Source organism: Gavia stellata, chromosome 11, assembly GCF_030936135.1.
Source record: "Gavia stellata isolate bGavSte3 chromosome 11, bGavSte3.hap2, whole genome shotgun sequence".
Classification (NCBI taxonomy): domain Eukaryota; kingdom Metazoa; phylum Chordata; class Aves; order Gaviiformes; family Gaviidae; genus Gavia; species Gavia stellata.
In genome coordinates, this window is record NC_082604.1 from 5,269,769 (window position 1) to 5,279,571 (window position 9,803).

Genomic DNA, 9,803 nt, shown 5'->3' on the forward strand with positions numbered 1-9,803 from the left:
TGAGAAACTATCATGGTGTTTCCTGAACGAATTACCGCCTTGGGCACAGAACATCAAGATTTTGTTTAGTAGCTGTTTGGGACCATGTCCTGCACTATCTTGACCTTGGAAACTCAGGGCTGTGAACCCAGAGTCAGGGCCGTTGTCATGGAAGTTCTGTGCCACCCAGGTCCTATCTGAAGGTGCACAACAGAGGCACAGATCCAGGAAACACCAGATCTTCAGTCCACCAGGAACTCAAGCATATGCTGGAAACCCATGCAAACATATATAAGGCTTATCATCTCATTAAATTCTGAAATGGTTTGAATTAAATATATTGGGCTCTGCATTTGCTGATGAAACTTGTATCAGGAAGTTTCTAACTAGCTCAGCTGCAGAGCTGAAGGCCTGAGTCCTAGCACCCTGAGCGAAAGAACTAGAATAATTTGATTAATACTATTGCAAATGTGGATTGTTTTCAAATTGTTTGCCAGTGAAGCGTGGAAGTGAAAGCTTTTGTTGAAATTTTAAGCCTATTCGTAATTGCAACTTCAATTTGGTCACATTCAAGGCATGGTGTAAGATTCATCCCTCACTAATAACTTAAACAAAAATGTTTGGAATGTTTCAGAATTACCAACCCCCCCATTTTTTTTTTTACTCCCTTTCTTGTCCTGAATCAAAGGAACTAAGGCTGAAGTTCAACTTGCCAGTTGTAGTTACAACATACCTGTTAAAATTCAATTGGAAAATTAGATTTCTAAATGCCTAAGAAATTGCTAGTTGGAAAAATGTATTTGGAAAAATTGAGCCATATGGTGACTTCTAATTCTTTGTCATAATGCAGCTGACATAATGCATCTCTTCAATACATGCTAAATTTTGACTGCCACCAACGTAAGTGTTTGAATTTTCACAGTCATTTGAGGGTCTTCATAGATTCTTTATATGCTGCTGAAATTTAAATTTCAAATTTCCTACTTTGGGTCGTAAAACATAATTCAAATCTAAACCAAGCAGAACACATATTTTCATTAAGGATAAACAAATTATTTTAAACAAAATACACGCCAGCATTATTAAGTACTATAATTAATGCTGTTAATACTACTACAACTAATACAGTGCTCAACCAGGCTAAAAAAATCATATTAAGAATCAGCATTGCTTGTAAGTTAATGAAATGAAAAATATTAAAATCAAGAAAAATATTAATAAACTGACCAAACAACCGTGGTTGCAACAGAAAGATCAGGAGAGCTGCTTCTGGAGAACACCTGAATAAGGAAGTAAAAGAACTAGGACTCCAAATTTGTTATATGATTATTACTGTATTTATTAGTTTTTCAAAGCTTAAATATGAAGGTTATGGGCAACTTGAAAGTAGTTAGGCATTAGGTGAGAATAGCAGAGCGGAAGATAGGTCCAAAAATAAAGCAAGCTTGATTAAGTGTTTGTAAAACTAACCAACCCTGTAATAGTTTGTACATAGCCTGTAAAGTTTCCCTGATGAGGGGGAGATGGAAAAGAACATATTTCTAGTTTTCCAGAAGGTTGTATTGTCTTAGCCGTGTATATAATAGTCCCAAACAGAAAAGTAAATCATAGACTTGGACAAAAATCTTTATCCAGACTGCCCTAACATACTTCCTTCTTTCCAGTGGAAAAGACTCTTAGCTCCTACCATTCCTGTGGATAATTGACCTGCACCCAGGGTCAAAATTCCTTGGCACATTTTACCTGCAAAAGTGGATCTGTGTGATCAGCTTTTGTCACATTGTCACGTGAGATGAGTGTCTGCCTAGCAACTGAAGGGGGTTCTTGTGGTGTCAGTGGGCAGGTCCTGAACAGGGCTGCAGTATGCAGGCAGCGCAGCACAGCCTTCCCTCTGAAGAACCACAATCCAGACAGGTCTCCTAACAGGAGTATTGGCTTCCATGTGAGGAACTGAAGTGAAGGGCCCAAATTTTTAAATCACTTTGCGTTTTGTTCCACTCAAATTTGCAAAACATAACGTATCCATATAGCAAAACATAACATGTAATTGCAAAACATAGCATATCTGTATAACATACCTGAAGATGAAGTTTACTTGCAGACTGCACAAACATTCTGCTCCCACTGAATGTAGGTAGTCATAAGACCCCAGCAGTGCAGACTGTAGGATGCACTAGCAGCCAAGCTCCCAGGGATCGTGGGGGCATATTGTGATTGCAGACACAGGAAGGGCTGTGCCACTCGTCTTCCCAGCTCTCGTTAGCCTTGAGAGCTGGATTTTCCTAAAAGTGATGTGAGTAACAATCTACTGTGTTGACAGAATAGATAAGCTTTTCAGAGCAATTCAAGAACTTAGGCATCTATATCTTAGGAAAATCTGTGGGCTAATGCTTCAGAGCTGAGAAAAGCCTACATTGCTTTTGAAAATGGGACTTGCCTTTAAGCAGAACAATGCCTGATTTGCTCTAGCAGACTTGCCCAAGCGCATGAGAAGGCTGTGGCAGAGGTGGAGGATGCTCCTTCTTGACCTATAACTGAAACCATGCTTCCTTTCACTTGCCTCCCTCTGGCCTGTGGTTTGTGGAGCACTCCAGACACCTCAGTATGCTTCTGCAATGAAGGGATCTCTTCAGACACTTACTCCAGAGGAAACAGTATGGAGAAGTATGTGCAAATAGGATGCTGTCTGCAGCTTCCTGGTGCGAGGCCAGTGTAGCTCTCCAGGCAGCAGATTGCAGAGTACATCGAGAACAACAGACAAACAAAAAGTCCAGCCAAAAGCTGAGGAACTTTCTGGGTGAGACTCTGGGATTTCATTGTCAGTGTCGATTGTTCAGATCTGATTAAAAACACACTGGCAGGAGAAAGACCACGTGCTTATCAGACATCCCTGCAGGTCACGCCACTAGAAAGTCATTTCACTGTTAGCGATGTGGCCCGTCTGGCAGGAAAAGAGTTTTGGATTTCACTTTTACTTGTGGGCAGTTTTGAAAAGCACAGTATTATCAGGTATGGGCTAGGTTCTTTGCAGCTTGCAGAAAAGCTCCTGTCTCATCACAGCCATTCCGAAGAGGGAAAAAAACCTTGTACAACACATCTCAGTTTTCCACTAATAACTGTGTTTGGGCCTGACAGCCAGCCAGCATCAGTGGGAATATTTCCTCTGCATTATCTGGGCTCTGACTCTCACCTTTACTTTATGTTGGCTGTACTATTCCATTAGCATTTAAAGACAGTGTTACATACACAAAGGGAGGATTTACACTCATAGCCAAAAGAAAGACATGGCAAGGGAAGAGGGAGAGATCAAAAGAGTAGTTACACTCCATTTTCATTGAAGGGACTAAAACACAGGGACAGTAGGACTTAGACACAGTCAATTAGAAATCTGTGCCAATGTGGTAAAATCGATCTACACCTCCTGTTGCCAAGCCATCATATATTTGCATGCCCTCATCAGACTGCCATAGCCCAATGGATGCCACCATAGAAGCTCCTCGTCTATATTATAGTCTATCATTGTATTTGAACCTAGGTAAGAAAGCTTCAGTTACATGGTGCTTGTTAGTGAAGATTTGTGCTTAGGGCAGGAGTTGACTTTGGAAGAACCGTTGATGAGGGGGCATCTTTTTTGCCTAATTTCATTCTTGAAGCTCATTGGAACCGGTCAGTTAAAAGTCAATTCCCTCATCTTGCTCTGAAGACCCTGCTCTGTGTTGTCTTCAAATGCATAGTAAGCCTGCCCTCTTAAACCCAGCATGCCAAACACTGGAATCAGTGGAAATCATGTCTTCAGAAGGTTTTGCATTAGGCCCCGTATTTTTTCCCTTCTCCTCCAGCAGTCAGACATTAAAACACCTTGTCACAAAGTGGAGGATGACTGTCTGTTGTTTCTTGGGAGTTATTGTGCTGTTTACTAGCTACACTGAAATGTGTAGTAAAGTGCGTGTGTTTGACTTCTGTTTTTTTATAGGGACAGAATCCAATATCTGCATCTTCCAGAAGCCTCTGCATGCCTTTTGATTAAGCAGCAGGAGCTCTGGCTAAGGGTGGAGCTTCTTGACTGACAGTGTTTTATTTCTACAGCTGATCTCTGCTATACAGTCCTGAGGTGTTCTGGTTTTCTTCATGTGAAAATAAGAAAATCTGACAGCTACTTTTCAGAAACAGTCCTGAAAGAGGGCCAGCGCATTCTACACACCCAAACCTAGGTACTCTGAATTCTTTGCTAAGAATAGTTTCTCCCAAACTATGTATTCCCACTGAGATCCTCTGACCGACTTGCAGTACTAGGGCCACCACAGAGCATAGTGCCATTTGCTGTTGCTAAGACAAGCCAGAAGCAAATTACCTCCCACCAGAACAAGGAAAAGGCCAGTGTGGAATTGTGCCTCAGAAGTGTCTCTCCATCTGCTCCTTTGTATTTAGGTGTCCTGAATGATCATTCACACTTAATTCTCCTTCTTTTCAAACCTCCACTCTGTCACTTCTGGGACTGGATATTTATCTTGCACACACATGGACACTGAAGCAGGAATCTTTTAGGCCTATGGGCTGCAAGAGGAAGAATAGAGAATTCAGCACCTTGCATCAGCATTCAACTTGCAGAGTTAGTAGAAAGAGGTGGGCACCCGAGGAAACATGGGAAAATCTACTCTGTCTAAGCAAAACTACAGATCGCGTATCAGGCTGAAATGTTCCAGTTACGAATCTGACTGGCATGCAGATTAGTTCCCTTCCAGCCTGAACGTAGCTTTCCCTCTTGTAGAAAGGCGGCAAAGGATGGAAGTATATGCCTAGGTTGAGCTAAGAAACATCCCTTCTCTCCCTCGCCACTAACATGATAGTACAACAGTGCTATAGGGTCTGGCAGCCTAAACTTTGCTATGATAATCATATTGGATTTGAGTCAGAGATGAAATGTTATCTCCATTTGTTTCCTTACTCTGTCAGGTCTGGAAGTGTTTGCAGGTTGCTATAAAATGCCATCAAAATGAACACTGTAAAGATTACTATTTGAAGCACTGAAGGCATTTCCCCTATGTTAATGTGCTGGGCCAGCACTGGAAGAGACAGCCCTTAATTAGAATGTAGTGAAAAATACTACAGACAATGCCTATTTGTGCAGTAGTTGATAAATCTAGAGAGGATAATGCTCTCCATATTGTACGTCCTTTGCATATACAAAAGCATAAGAGACAATCACTTGACAATTTCTATGTACCTTGCAGAAAGCATTCACCAGAAACTGGTGATGGGAACAATCAAGCTCCAGGCATGGAGCCAATATGCAACTGATTTTTACAGTGTGTGGATCAATTGCTGAAAACCTCATCTATATGAAAAAGGCTTCCAAGCGCGCACTAAAAGCTCTTTACATGACTTGACCCATGATCTAACAACAACCAGAAATGGAACATTCTGTTGTTGTTTGTATCACAGTAATTACAGAGGCTTGGGCATCTCTGTGCTCTATATGTATGCAGACAAAGAGGCAGCCCTTCCTCCAATAACTTATCATTTAAACAGAAATTGTACAAAAAGGGTTAATACGACCCATCTCTGAGACGAACTTGACAGATAAGGTGCTGTGTACTTATTTTGAACAGGTTGATAAGTTGACTCCAAAGCAGAAGGCTGTTTTCCAAAACCATTCAAGCAAGAAAAGCAGATAGAGTAATTTCAGGGATTGTGGTTTCACTGTAGGTTTATTGCCAGCTGTGTCTGTACTTCAGGGTGCACTGTCTGGTTTGCAACTCTGCAATAACATTCGGCCAACATCCATGTCTTCAAAGAAATTATATGAGCCGAAAACATAAGAATTAAGGCAATATGTTAAATATTCTTTGTTCAAGTGTCACTCGACTCTAAAAAAGCTACAAACTTTCAGAAAAATGTAAGATCTGTGGGACGTGAATTCTTCCTGCTATGTTTTGTGTGGTACCCTGCACAATGGGGGTTTGTCTCAGCCAGGCCCTCCTGTAATGTAAGTAAGAGAAAAAATTATTGCAGAACAGGCACTTACAAAGTTTAAGGCATATCAAGAGAGTTCATGTTCCCTCAGAATTAGCACAGTTTGAGATCTGGTAGTCCTAATTCACTGTATAAAAGGTGTCTACTTCAGGCATTTACTTCCCTGGGACTGTTCATATTGATAGGCATCTGTGCTGAATCAAAGCATTAGGCCAGTGTAGTAAAAAATATATATCCCCAGCCCTCACGTTCAGCAAGGATTGGCTCCTGTTGACTGGCATTTGACAACACCTCAGAGACTTGGAGCCGACAAGGGATCTCCATATAGAAAATCCAAGTATCCATTTATTCATGTCTCTTCCACAGCATTCACAACAAACACATCAGTGTGTCATCTATACTTCTGCCCTAACTTTTCTGGAGCTCTGTTTGTATCTAACCAGATCAAGCTTCAAAATGATAATGCTCTACCTCTACATAAAGCTCCTGGCATGACAGAACCTGAAAGCCCTTAAGCTGGTGTTGAGATTCTTGCATTGCAGAGGTTATTTCAACCGGTGGTTTTGACGCAGTGGCATAGTAAGTCATTCCTAAAATTAACTGCTTGTGCTCAATGGTCATTCTTTTAAGTTGTAAATTCAAAGTGGGACAGCTTTCTGGAAAATACGCTGTAAGGGAGAAGGAAAACACATTGCATACATGGGTGAACACGTAGTGGACTCAGAGTATGGAAGTTTAGATTAACTGAACGTGCTTCTCGTTTCAAACTCTTTGAGTCAATGAAGATAATCGCTAATCTGGAGACATTTCATTTCTGAGCCCCTTCATGGTGCCCTTTTCTTTGCCAGCCACTGAGCCACTGTAGGATGGTAATTCCACTGCTGACAGAGCCTAAGTGAAGCCGGCCAACCTGTAATGTGTAATAGGATTTCCTGGAAGCTTCCTCAGACTGTCCCCATTTGTATAGCTAGAAGTCCAGATTTGCCAGCTTATTAGGTGCCTAAAGAAGCAGTTGGGAATCAATTTTATAAATAATCTAAGGAGGTGCAGCATCTTGTTTCTTAACTTTCTCAGGCTCTTTTCAAATACTTGTACAGTACCAGTTCATCCCATCAAACTTCAGACACTTCATTTAGGCACTGGGACAATGATGTAGCTGCTTTAGATTCCCTCTATAATCTCCAGAAGACAGAAAGGCCTCTCCAGGGAGTGCTTCCACCCATCTTGATTTCAGTCACTCTTTAAGGGTGCCATTGTCTCCCCATTGAATAAACAGAAGCCCTGGAGTGATCCTGCTCCCAATTTAGGTGTATCAGGGGCCTACTGCTAAGTAGGAAAAACCTGGATCTAGGGTTTCTCACTGGATCTTGAAGTGTTTTGAAAATGCGGTCCAAGATGACTTATTCCTTGAGAAGCACAGAGCACAGGGGTTCATGCATTCACTTTGACTCAAAAAGAACATTGGCTTCAACTTAATAGCAGCTCTAACACTCACTATTGCTCACCTGAGGCAGTTGCACTGGACAGGAGTAGTCATTTCTCCAAAGCTTGCATAAAGACCTGTTAGCTTTTTCCTTGGGGAAGAGGGAAGGGCTTAGAACTATATATAGTACTCTCATTAATATTGCATTGCCCTGCAATAGCACTGAGCTCCACCCCATACCTAAATAATGCTTGTTCCATTAAAAAGCATAGGTACATCAAAAAAATGCTGGAAGACATTAATATTTATATTACCCTTAAAATGCACATAAGCAGGTGATGACAGCAAGTTCTCTGTCTGAGTCTAGTACGTTTTCCTTTTGCTGAGTTGAATGCCCTAGCACTTGTGCACTGTAATAATCATTCTTGGAAACTTCTGTCTTTGAGAGCTGGCTGCTGTCATTGCTAAGTTGTGCTGCTAATTGACTTTCATGCTTCCCCTTTGGTTTTATCCGTTGAACCTCTGTATGGCATTAATGCTCCCACCTCCGGTCTTTGTGCTTTGAATTCATGAGCAGATGATGATAGAGAGAGCTGTAAATTAGATGACCTACAGCAATGCCCTTCCCTTATGAGACAATAAAAAGCATCCCCAGCAATTTACTTATGAACTTGTCAGTTCTCTTTTATACTTCATTCATGGAGCATGTGTGGGAATAAAACACATCATCTCCACATCTAATCTAACCATAACAGAAATACAACACAGACGTCAGGTTTTGCAAATGGATTTTTTCCCGTTTACCTCCATGCACTTGCCTTCATCAAAACTTTCCTTGACCTTCTGGGAGCCCTTTGCTTTCACATAAAATTGAGGTAAAAATGATGCCAAGTTGAAACAGGACTCCTATTTTGTACTTGTGTCAAAAGACTGCCAGCTAGGGAAGAAGAGGGTATCTGGTTCCTGGTGTTACTCTTTATACCATGAAGCTGAAGAAAAAATCATCACTGCTGGAATCATCTCTGCCAGCCTCAGCTGAGAGGACTGGCAAGGAGTGAGGTACACACTGAAGGAATGGAGACAGTAGCCTAATTATTTTCATGTCAGTGATACACTGAGTGCACCCAGTTTAGCAGGGAATAAACAGAGCTTTCAAGGGGATGGGGACAGCTGAGGAGAATGCTCTTTTGATTTACATCTTCCAGCGCTCGTCACATGCGTAAGTGCTATGAAAGCAGCATGTATATGAAAGATGCGTATTGCAGCTGAGAAGATATTACTGATTTCTTTAAAAACTCAGTGTCACAGTAAGAATAGATCCAGTGTAACAAAGCCCATCGTGACTCGCTTGTGCAGAGCAACATTCTCACTGTAGGAGCTGTTATTATGGTGAGATACAGTTGTTATGAGCCAGCAATACTTAAAAAATGCCTGACGCTGCCTATCTAAATAGAAAACTTGTGGAAATAGAACCCTCAGAGGATATACAGTCTACCAGTATGTGCTGATCAGTAGCTTGTCCGTATTTGCTTTGGACTTGTTTGAAAGTAATTGTTTAGGGGGATAATTGACTATTTTGTTTCTGTATTTTGGTTCACTTCAAAACCTGTACCCGCTTTAGGCTCTGGTTAATCAAAGCCTGGCAAGGTACGCTGTGTCTGTAACATCAGGGTAGTCTGCATTCACTCTTCACCCTACATCCCTTGGTGCCTACATCAGTTTGTACCCTGGCTGTAGTCGAGAGAGCCAGCTGGCTCTCCGGGCATGCAGATGCGGGCACAGGCGGTGGGAGTGCAGCTGGCTGCAGTCATGTGGCTCCAGGAACAGGAGCTGAATTGAAGCAGGAACCAAGAAGAGTGTGGCTGTAGCCACTATGTCTTTCATGAGGATCCCACGTTTGCGGGTTTTGTTTTGTTCTTAATCTTTGCTGCTGAAAGCTTCTGCATCGGCAGAGAAAAAATCTGTGACGCTGAGGTCAGCCAGCTGAATTGGGAGGAAAGCGCAGGGGAAATTCCATGGAACTGATCAGACTTGTACCACAAGGTCATGTACTAAGAGGTTGTTTAGATAGGATGTATCTGGCTTTTTCTGCATACTTTCAGAAATGCAGTGAGCTCATGATACTCAGAATTATTAATTTGTTGATTTTTTTTCTTTTTGAACAGAATTGATATTTATCAGAGATGTTTCATAGCTTTGTCCTATGTTTCCTCTAAGGTATGGGTTACATGAGGGAAGAAGGATGTTAGAAAGAATACCAGACATAATCCAGTTCAGAAGAGCTTTATATAGTCATTAAGAAACATAAAATAACACAGATTCCACAACAAGCATTATCCTTATGTCCAAATGCAGGACTCTGAAGGGCAAGGTAATACAGAAAGCTGTGAAGAGCATATTGTCTGCATTCCTATGCATTACTTATTTC